General features: G+C 45.9%; 1 long non-coding RNA gene across 3 annotated transcripts; it reads right to left on the bottom strand.

Moving 5' to 3' along the window:
- Positions 1-1,057: 1,057 nt before the first annotated feature.
- On the bottom strand, positions 1,058-5,744 carry LOC127913455 (uncharacterized). Of its 3 annotated transcripts, XR_008085581.1 has the most exons (4): positions 5,582-5,744; positions 4,567-4,680; positions 4,051-4,413; positions 1,058-1,150 (listed from the first exon to the last, which is right to left on the bottom strand). It is a non-coding gene; the product is annotated as an uncharacterized LOC127913455 (long non-coding RNA). The 3 variants fall into 3 exon arrangements; XR_008085580.1 differs by lacking the exons at positions 1,058-1,150; positions 4,051-4,413 and adding an exon at positions 2,611-2,833 and having other exon boundaries at positions 4,414-4,680; XR_008085579.1 differs by lacking the exons at positions 1,058-1,150; positions 4,051-4,413 and adding an exon at positions 2,611-2,833 and having other exon boundaries at positions 4,446-4,680.
- Between the last annotated feature and the right edge of the window lie 6,497 nt (positions 5,745-12,241).

Here is a 12,241-nt window from a genome sequence, read left to right as displayed (position 1 = left end):
GCATAGAAGTACTCACTCCAGGTGATGCATAGAAGTACTCACTCCAGGTGTGATACATAGAAGTACTCACTCCAGGTGTGACTCATAGAAGTACTCACTCCAGGTGTGACTCATAGAAGTACTCACTCCAGGTGTGATGCATAGAAGTACTCACTCCAGGTGTGATACATAGAAGTACTCACTCCAGGTGTGACTCATAGAAGTACTCACTCCAGGTGTGATACATAGAAGTACTCACTCCAGGTGTGACTCATAGAAGTACTCACTCTAGGTGTGATGCATAGAAGTACTCACTCCAGGTGAGATACATAGACGTACTCACTCTAGGTGTGATGCATAGAAGTACTCACTCCAGGTGTGATACATAGAAGTACTCACTCCAGGTGTGATACATAGAAGTACTCACTCCAGGTGTGACTCATAGAAGTACTCACTCCAGGTGTGACTCATAGAAGTACTCACTCCAGGTGTGATGCATAGAAGTACTCACTCCAGGTGTGATGCATAGAAGTACTCACTCCAGGTGTGATGCATAGAAGTACTCACTCCAGGTGTGACTCATAGAAGTACTCACTCCAGGTGTGACTCATAGAAGTACTCACTCCAGGTGTGATGCATAGAAGTACTCACTCCAGGTGTGATACATAGAAGTACTCACTCCAGGTGTGACTCATAGAAGTACTCACTCCAGGTGTGATGCATAGAAGTACTCACTCCAGGTGTGATACATAGAAGTACTCACCCAGGTGTGATACATAGAAGTACTCACTCCAGGTGTGATACATAGAAGTACTCACTCCAGGTGTGACTCATAGAAGTACTCACTCCAGGTGTGATGCATAGAAGTACTCACTCCAGGTGTGATACATAGAAGTACTCACTCCAGGTGTGACTCATAGAAGTACTCACTCCAGGTGTGACTCATAGAAGTACTCACTCCAGGTGTGACTCATAGAAGTACTCACTCCAGGTGTGACTCATAGAAGTACTCACTCCAGGTGTGACTCATAGAAGTACTCACTCCAGGTGTGACTCATAGAAGTACTCACTCCAGGTGTGAAACGTATATATCTAATAACCTGACAGTCTGTTGTTACTGAAACGTATGTACCTGGACAGCCTGACCTGATGTATTACTGGACAGCCTGACCTGATGTATTACTGGACAGCCTGACCTGATGTATGTGGTCCTTCTGTAGCTCAGTTGGTAGAGCATGGTGCTTGTAACGCCAGGGTAGTGGGTTCGATTCCCGGGACCACCCATACGTAGAATGTATGCACACATGACTGTAAGTCGCTTTGGATAAAAGCGTCTGCTAAATGGCATATATTATTATTATATTATGTATTACTGGACAGCCTGACCTGATGTATTACTGGACAGCCTGACCTGATGTATAGCATGTTACTGGACAGCCTGACCTGATGTATGTGTTACTGGACAGCCTGACCTGATGTATAGCATGTTACTGGACAGCCTGACCTGATGTGTTACTGGACAGCCTGACCTGATGTATAACATGTTACTAGACAGCCTGACCTGATGTATTACTGGACAGCCTGTCCTGATGTATAACATGTTACTGGACAGCCTGACCGTATGTATAGCATGTTACTGGACAGCCTGACCTGATGTATAGCATGTTACTGGACAGCCTGACCTGATGTATAGCATGTTACTGGACAGCCTGACCTGATGTATAGCATGTTACTGGACAGCCTGACCTGATGTATAGCATGTTACTGGACAGCCTGACCTGATGTATAGCATGTTACTGGACAGCCTGACCTGATGTATAGCATGTTACTGGACAGCCTGACCTGATGTATAGCATGTTACTGGACAGCCTGACCTGATGTATTACTGGACAGCCTGACCTGATGTATTACTGGACAGCCTGTCCTGATGTATAGCATGTTACTGGACAGCCTGACCTGATGTATTACTGGACAGCCTGACCTGATGTATTACTGGACAGCCTGACCTGATGTATTACTGGACAGCCTGACCTGATGTATAGCATGTTACTGGACAGCCTGACCTGATGTATAGCATGTTACTGGACAGCCTGACCTGATGTGTTACTGGACAGCCTGACCTGATGTATTACTGGACAGCCTGACCTGATGTATAGCATGTTACTGGACAGCCTGACCTGATGTATAGCATGTTACTGGACAGCCTGACCTGATGTGTTACTGGACAGCCTGACCTGATGTATTACTGGACAGCCTGTCCTGATGTATTACTGGACAGCCTGACCTGATGTATTACTGGACAGCCTGACCTGATGTATAGCATGTTACTGGACAGCCTGACCTGTATAGCATGTTACTGGACAGCCTGACCTGATGTGTTACTGGACAGCCTGACCTGATGTATAACATGTTACTAGACAGCCTGACCTGATGTATTACTGGACAGCCTGTCCTGATGTATAACATGTTACTGGACAGCCTGACCGTATGTATAGCATGTTACTGGACAGCCTGACCTGATGTATAGCATGTTACTGGACAGCCTGACCTGATGTATAGCATGTTACTGGACAGCCTGACCTGATGTATAGCATGTTACTGGACAGCCTGACCTGATGTATAGCATGTTACTGGACAGCCTGACCTGATGTATAGCATGTTACTGGACAGCCTGACCTGATGTATAGCATGTTACTGGACAGCCTGACCTGATGTATAGCATGTTACTGGACAGCCTGACCTGATGTATAGCATGTTACTGGACAGCCTGACCTGATGTATTACTGGACAGCCTGACCTGATGTATTACTGGACAGCCTGACCTGATTTATAGCATGTTACTGGACAGCCTGACCTGATGTATTACTGGACAGCCTGACCTGATGTATAGCATGTTACTGGACAGCCTGACCTGATGTATTACTGGACAGCCTGACCTAATGTATAGTGTGTTACTGGACAGCCTGACCTGATGTATAGCATGTTACTGGACAGCCTGACCTGATGTATAACATGTTACTGGACAGCCTGACCTGATGTATTACTGGACAGCCTTACCTGATGTATAGCATGTTACTGGACAGCCTGTCCTGATGTATAGCATGTTACTGGACAGCCTGACCTGATGTGTTACTGGACAGCCTGACCTGATGTGTTACTGGACAGCCTTACCTGATGTATAGCATGTTACTGGACAGCCTGTCCTGATGTATAGCATGTTACTGGACATCCTGACCTGATGTATTACTGGACAGCCTGACCTGATGTATAGCATGTTACTGGACAGCCTGACCTGATGTATAGCATGTTACTGGACAGCCTGACCTGATGTATAGCATGTTACTGGACAGCCTGACCTGATGTATTACTGGACAGCCTGACCTGATGTATAGCATGTTACTGGACAGCCTGACCTGATGTATAGCATGTTACTGGACAGCCTGACCTGATGTGTTACTGGACAGCCTGACCTGATGTATTACTGGACAGCCTGACCTGATGTATAGCATGTTACTGGACAGCCTGACCTGATGTATTACTGGACAGCCTGACCTGATGTATAGCATGTTACTGGACAGCCTGACCTGATGTATTACTGGACAGCCTGACCTGATGTATAGTATGTTACTGGACAGCCTGACCTGATGTATAGCATGTTACTGGACAGCCTGACCTGATGTATAGCATGTTACTGGACAGCCTGACCTGATGTATAGCATGTTACTGGACAGCCTGACCTGATGTATTACTGGACAGCCTGACCTGATGTATAGCATGTTACTGGACAGCCTGACCTGATGTATAGCATGTTACTGGACAGCCTGACCTGATGTGTTACTGGACAGCCTGACCTGATGTATTACTGGACAGCCTGACCTGATGTATAACATGTTACTAGACAGCCAACCTGTTGTATTACTGGACAGCCTGACCTGATGTATTACTGGACAGCCTGACCTGATGTGTTACTGGACAGTCTGACCCGATGTATAGCATGTTACTGGACAGCCTGACCTGATGTATAGCATGTTACTGGACAGCCTGACCTGATGTATTACTGGACAGCCTGACCTGATGTATAGCATGTTACTGGACAGCCTGACCTGATGTATAGCATGTTACTGGACAGCCTGACCTGATGTATAGCATGTTACTGTACAGCCTGACCTGATGTTGAGCATGTTACTGGACAGCCTGACCTGATGTATAGCATGTTACTGGACAGCCTGACCTGATGTATAGCATGTTACTGGACAGCCTGACCTGATGTATTACTGGACAGCCTGACCTGATGTATAGCATGTTACTGGACAGCCTGACCTGATGTATAGCATGTTACTGGACAGCCTGACCTGATGTATTACTGGACAGCCTGACCTGATGTATAGCATGTTACTGGACAGCCTGACCTGATGTATTACTGGACAGCCTGACCTGATGTATAGCATGTTACTGGACAGCCTGACCTGATGTATAGCATGTTACTGGACAGCCTGACCTGATGTATAGCATGTTACTGGACAGCCTGACCTGATGTATAGCATGTTACTGGACAGCCTGACCTGATGTATTACTGGACAGCCTGACCTGATGTATTACTGGACAGCCTGACCTGATGTATAGCATGTTACTGGACAGCCTGACCTGATGTATAGCATGTTACTGGACAGCCTGACCTGATGTGTTACTGGACAGCCTGACCTGATGTATAACATGTTACTGGACAGCCTGACCTGATGTATTACTGGACAGCCTGACCTGATGTATAGCATGTTACTGGACAGCCTGACCTGATGTATAGCATGTTACTGGACAGCCTGACCTGATGTATAGCATGTTACTGGACAGCCTGACCTGATGTATTACTGGACAGCCTGACCTGATGTATAGCATGTTACTGGACAGCCTGACCTGATGTATTACTGGACAGCCTGACCTGATGTATAGCATGTTACTGGACAGCCTGACCTGATGTATTACTGGACAGCCTGACCTGATGTATAGCATGTTACTGGACAGCCTGACCTGATGTATTACTGGACAGCCTGACCTGATGTATAGCATGTTACTGGACAGCCTGACCTGATGTATAGCATGTTACTGGACAGCCTGACCTGATGTGTTACTGGACAGCCTGACCTGATGTATTACTGGACAGCCTGACCTGATGTATAACATGTTACTGGACAGCCTGACCTGATGTATTACTGGACAGCCTGACCTGATGTATAGCATGTTACTGGACAGCCTGACCTGATGTATTACTGGACAGCCTGACCTGATGTATAGCATGTTACTGGACAGCCTGACCTGATGTATAACATGTTACTGGACAGCCTGACCTGATGTATTACTGGACAGCCTGACCTGATGTATTACTGGACAGCCTGACCTGATGTATAGTATGTTACTGGACAGCCTGACCTGATGTATAGCATGTTACTGGACAGCCTGACCTGATGTATTACTGGACAGCCTGACCTGATGTATAGCATGTTACTGGACAGCCTGACCTGATGTATAGCATGTTACTGGACAGCCTGACCTGATGTATAGCATGTTACTGGACAGCCTGACCTGATGTATTACTGGACAGCCTGACCTGATGTATAGCATGTTACTGGACAGCCTGACCTGATGTATAGTATGTTACTGGACAGCCTGACCTGATGTATAGCATGTTACTGGACAGCCTGACCTGATGTATAGCATGTTACTGGACAGCCTGACCTGATGTATAACATGTTACTGGACAGCCTGACCTGATGTATTACTGGACAGCCTGACCTGATGTATAGCATGTTACTGGACAGCCTGACCTGATGTATAGCATGTTACTGGACAGCCTGACCTGATGTATTACTGGACAGCCTGACCTGATGTATAGCATGTTACTGGACAGCCTGACCTGATGTATTACTGGACAGCCTGACCTGATGTATAGCATGTTACTGGACAGCCTGACCTGATGTATAGCATGTTACTGGACAGCCTGACCTGATGTATTACTGGACAGCCTGACCTGATGTATAGCATGTTACTGGACAGCCTGACCTGATGTATAGCATGTTACTGGACAGCCTGACCTGATGTATAGCATGTTACTGGACAGCCTGACCTGATGTATTACTGGACAGCCTGACCTGATGTATAGCATGTTACTGGACAGCCTGACCTGATGTATAGCATGTTACTGGACAGCCTGACCTGATGTGTTACTGGACAGCCTGACCTGATGTATTACTGGACAGCCTGACCTGATGTATAACATGTTACTAGACAGCCAACCTGTTGTATTACTGGACAGCCTGACCTGATGTATTACTGGACAGCCTGACCTGATGTATAGCATGTTACTGGACAGCCTGACCTGATGTATAGCATGTTACTGGACAGCCTGACCTGATGTATAGCATGTTACTGGACAGCCTGACCTGATGTATTACTGGACAGCCTGACCTGATGTATAGCATGTTACTGGACAGCCTGACCTGATGTATAGCATGTTACTGGACAGCCTGACCTGATGTATAGCATGTTACTGTACAGCCTGACCTGATGTAGAGCATGTTACTGGACAGCCTGACCTGATGTATAGCATGTTACTGGACAGCCTGACCTGATGTATTACTGGACAGCCTGACCTGATGTATTACTGGACAGCCTGACCTGATGTATTACTGGACAGCCTGACCTGATGTATAGCATGTTACTGGACAGCCTGACCTGATGTATTACTGGACAGCCTGACCTGATGTATTACTGGACAGCCTGACCTGATGTATTACTGGACAGCCTGACCTGATGTATAGCATGTTACTGGACAGCCTGACCTGATGTATTACTGGACAGCCTGACCTGATGTATAGCATGTTACTGGACAGCCTGACCTGATGTATAGCATGTTACTGGACAGCCTGACCTGATGTATAGCATGTTACTGGACAGCCTGACCTGATGTATAGCATGTTACTGGACAGCCTGACCTGATGTATTACTGGACAGCCTGACCTGATGTACTGGACAGCCTGACCTGATGTATAGCATGTTACTGGACAGCCTGACCTGATGTATAGCATGTTACTGGACAGCCTGACCTGATGTATTACTGGACAGCCTGACCTGATGTATAGCATGTTACTGGACAGCCTGACCTGATGTATAGCATGTTACTGGACAGCCTGACCTGATGTATAGCATGTTACTGGACAGCCTGACCTGATGTATTACTGGACAGCCTGACCTGATGTATAGCATGTTACTGGACAGCCTGACCTGATGTATTACTGGACAGCCTGACCTGATGTATAGCATGTTACTGGACAGCCTGACCTGATGTATTACTGGACAGCCTGACCTGATGTATAGCATGTTACTGGACAGCCTGACCTGATGTATAGCATGTTACTGGACAGCCTGACCTGATGTGTTACTGGACAGCCTGACCTGATGTATTACTGGACAGCCTGACCTGATGTATAGCATGTTACTGGACAGCCTGACCTGATGTATTACTGGACAGCCTGACCTGATGTATAGCATGTTACTGGACAGCCTGACCTGATGTATTACTGGACAGCCTGACCTGATGTATAGCATGTTACTGGACAGCCTGACCTGATGTATAGCATGTTACTGGACAGCCTGACCTGATGTATTACTGGACAGCCTGACCTGATGTATAGCATGTTACTGGACAGCCTGACCTGATGTATAGCATGTTACTGGACAGCCTGACCTGATGTATAGCATGTTACTGGACAGCCTGACCTGATGTATAGCATGTTACTGGACAGCCTGACCTGATGTATTACTGGACAGCCTGACCTGATGTATAGCATGTTACTGGACAGCCTGACCTGATGTATAGCATGTTACTGGACAGCCTGACCTGATGTATTACTGGACAGCCTGACCTGATGTATAGCATGTTACTGGACAGCCTGTCCTGATGTATAGCATGTTACTGGACAGCCTGACCTGATGTATAGCATGTTACTGGACAGCCTGACCTGATGTATAGCATGTTACTGGACAGCCTGACCTGATGTATTACTGGACAGCCTGACCTGATGTATAGCATGTTACTGGACAGCCTGACCTGATGTATAGCATGTTACTGGACAGCCTGACCTGATGTATAGCATGTTACTGGACAGCCTGACCTGATGTATTACTGGACAGCCTGACCTGATGTATAGCATGTTACTGGACAGCCTGACCTGATGTATAGCATGTTACTGGACAGCCTGACCTGATGTATTACTGGACAGCCTGACCTGATGTATAGCATGTTACTGGACAGCCTGACCTGATGTATTACTGGACAGCCTGACCTGATGTATAGCATGTTACTGGACAGCCTGACCTGATGTATAGCATGTTACTGGACAGCCTGACCTGATGTATTACTGGACAGCCTGACCTGATGTATAGCATGTTACTGGACAGCCTGACCTGATGTATAGCATGTTACTGGACAGCCTGACCTGATGTATAGCATGTTACTGGACAGCCTGACCTGATGTATTACTGGACAGCCTGACCTGATGTATAGCATGTTACTGGACAGCCTGACCTGATGTATTACTGGACAGCCTGACCTGATGTATAGCATGTTACTGGACAGCCTGACCTGATGTATAGCATGTTACTGGACAGCCTGACCTGATGTATAGCATGTTACTGGACAGCCTGACCTGATGTATTACTGGACAGCCTGACCTGATGTATAGCATGTTACTGGACAGCCTGACCTGATGTATAGCATGTTACTGGACAGCCTGACCTGATGTATTACTGGACAGCCTGACCTGATGTATAGCATGTTACTGGACAGCCTGACCTGATGTATTGCATGTTACTGGACAGCCTGACCTGATGTATAGCATGTTACTGGACAGCCTGACCTGATGTATTACTGGACAGCCTGACCTGATGTATAGCATGTTACTGGACAGCCTGTCCTGATGGTAGTTACAATCTTGTCCCAGCGCTGCAACCCCGATGCCACTGCTATGCAGTACCTTAGACCGCTGCGCCACTCGGGAGGCCCGACCTGAAATGTAAAGTACAATCATAAACCATAGTGAGTAATGGGTGATGATGATTCATTTTAAGGGACAAATTACAACTCGCTGTTTCTTAATAATGTTAGGGAACACCCCCCTGAAATGGACAAAAATGAATGGGAAGTTATTGGCACTGGACAAACCACTGTCCGCAACTACAAACAATTAGTGTTTAATTCACAGAATAAATGATAAAGAGAAAAAGTGTATTCATTATCTGTCAGTCAGCATCATGGGTATGAAAGGCAGGCACTGCACATGTGGTGTCCACAATCAGATTGGGACTGGTCTACGAACTGTCAAAACATGTCTGTGTAAAGAGGCATTTTTGTTATAAAACATTACTTCAAAGTGGGTTTGGAGAAATCCGTATCAAGCAGTTCATAAATCCGTATCAAGCAGTTCATTAAAATGTATCAAGCAGTTCATTAAAATGTATCAAGCAGTTCATTAAAATGTATCAAGCAGTTCATTAAAATGTATCAAGCAGTTCATTAAAATGTATCAAGCAGTTCATTAAAATGTATCAAGCAGTTCATAAAAACATATCAAGCTATTCGTGAATGATTTACTACCATGGTGGTTAAATATTCAATACATGATCTAATGTAACATCAAAGCTAACATAGATTGTCAATGCGTTTCTTAGATGCTAGGTGACACGTGTTTTCTTTGATAACAGTCTCCAGTATCAACATTTACAAGCGAACAATAACAGGGAGAAGAGAGAATGTAAACAGCAGTTACCTTGCCAGCTACATCAGTGAACTAGTAGTGGCACGTTCCTGCTCTGCTTGCGCAACACACCTGAAGCACACATATATCATACCCCTTCCTGTGACACTAGCTAAACAATGCATTGAAATAAGCCCACACCAAATCAAATGTTATTTGTCACATACACATGGTTAGCAGATGTTGATGCGAGTGTAACGAAATGCTTGTGCTTTGTTATATAAATATTCATACACATAGCTCATATATTATACAGCGCTAAGCTAATCCGCCTGACTCAAGTCATCTTACATACCCCTGCTAAAACAGGAACTAGCTCACACAGCCAGCAATAAAACTACCCCCCTAACACTATCCCCTCAGCTTTGTTGTCTCCCGACCCCAGGAAACAAAGACATTCCATCGCATGAACACATACACCCAGCCATAAAAACTGCCCCTCTACCTCACGAACCCCTGACACAAACATCTCCTAGTATAAACACACTTCCCCCCTTCTACTGGTCGGGTGCCCAGAACAGAAGACTGCTGTGCACCAATGGGGGCTTCTACTCTGGCTAGAGCGGGTCCGCCTCCAACCCTACGGGACCATTCAGAAGGCGTCACGACAAGACTCTACCTACTTTATTCTATGTATAAAAATGAATGTAACCTTTGTATAAGCTCTCTTTTTCACCTGACTCATTACCGAGTTATATGAACTAGATCCGTGCGCGTAAAACTGCGGGACAAGATATCTTTTAACTCATTAAAACTGCCTTTTGTTACAACTGAAATCCACTCTGTCCAGCGCCCGTGATTTGGTCTCGACTCTCCAGTATTTAAACACTAACAGCTTCTAGTTCCGACTATGCAGTAATATCTAACAAGTCACCTAGCAAATTCACAACAACTACCTCATACACACGAGTGTAAAGGGATGAATAAGAATATGTACATATAAATATATGGGTGAGCGGCATAGGCAAGATGCAGTAGATGGTGTAGAATACAGTATATACGTATGAGATGAGTAACATAGGATATGTAAACGTTATTTAAAGTGACTAGTGATACCTTTTATTAAGTCCATTTATTTAAGTGGCCAGAGATTTGAGTCAGTGTGTTGGCAACAGCCTCTCTATGTTAGTGATGGCTGTTTAACAGTCTGATGGCCTTGAGATAGAAGCTGTTTTTCAGTCTCTCGGTCCCAGCTTTGATGCACCTGTACTGACCTCGCCTCCTGGATGATAGCGGGGTGAACAGGCAGTGGCTCGGGTGGTTGTTGTCCTTGATGATCTTTTTGGCCTTCCGGTGCTGTAGGTGTCCTGGAGGGCAGGTAGTGATGCGTTGTGCAGACCGCGCTACCCTCTGGAGAGCCTTGAGGTTGAATTGACGCTGATACACCTTCTTCACCACGCTGTCTGTGTGGGTGGACTATTTCAGTTTGTCCGTGGTGTGAACTTAAAACTTCCCACCTTCTCCACTACTGTCCCGTCGATGTGGATAAGGGGGATGCTCCCTCTTCTGTTTCCTCAAGTCCACGATCATCTGCCATTAATCTACGGTTTCTGGTTAGGGAAGGTTTTAATAGTCACAGAGGGTATGACATCTCCGATGCACTTGCTAAAAAACTTGCTCACCGAGTCGGGGTATCCAACAACAAATATTGTTGTCTGAGGCTATCCGGAACATATCCCAGTCCACGTGATCGAAGCAATCTTGAAGCGTGGAATCCGATTGGTCAGACCAGCGTTGTATTGACCTGAGCACGGGCGTTTCCTGTTTTAGTTTCTGTCTATAGGCTGGGAGCAACAAAATGGAGTCGTGGTCAGACTTGCCTGAAGGCAGGGCGGGGGAGGGCTTTGTATGCATCGCGGGAGTTCGAGTAGCAATGATCCAGAATGCTACCAGCTCGTGTCGCGCATTCGATGTGCTGATAGAATTTAGAAAGTATTGATTTTAGGTTAGCTTTGTTAAAATCCCCGGCTACAATAAATGCAGCCTCAGGATGTATGGTTTCCAGTTTACATAGAGTCCAGTGAAGTTCTTTCAGGGTCGTCGTGGTGTCTGCTTGGGGGGGATATACATGGCTGTGACTATAATCGAAGAGAATTCTCTTGGTAGATAATGTGGTCGGCATTTGTTTGTAAGGAATTCTTGGTCAGGTGAACAAAAGGACTTGAGTTCCTGTATGTTGTTATGATTACACCATGAGTCGTTAATCATAAGGCATACACCCCCGCCCTTCTTCTTACCAGAAAGATGTTTGTTTCTGTGGGTGCGATGCGTGAAGCAACCGGGTGGCTGTACCGACTCTGACAACATATCCCGAGTGAGACATGTTTCCGTGAAACAGAGAACGTTACAATCTCTGATGTCTCTCTGGAAGGCAACTCGTGCCCTAATTTCATCCACCTTGGTATCTACAGATTGGACATTGGCGAGTAATATGCTCGGAAGCGGTGGATGGTGTG

The sequence above is a fragment of the Oncorhynchus keta genome, chromosome 29 (genome assembly GCF_023373465.1).
Source record: "Oncorhynchus keta strain PuntledgeMale-10-30-2019 chromosome 29, Oket_V2, whole genome shotgun sequence".
Lineage (NCBI taxonomy): Eukaryota > Metazoa > Chordata > Actinopteri > Salmoniformes > Salmonidae > Oncorhynchus > Oncorhynchus keta.
This window is presented reverse-complemented; position numbering and strand designations above follow the sequence as displayed.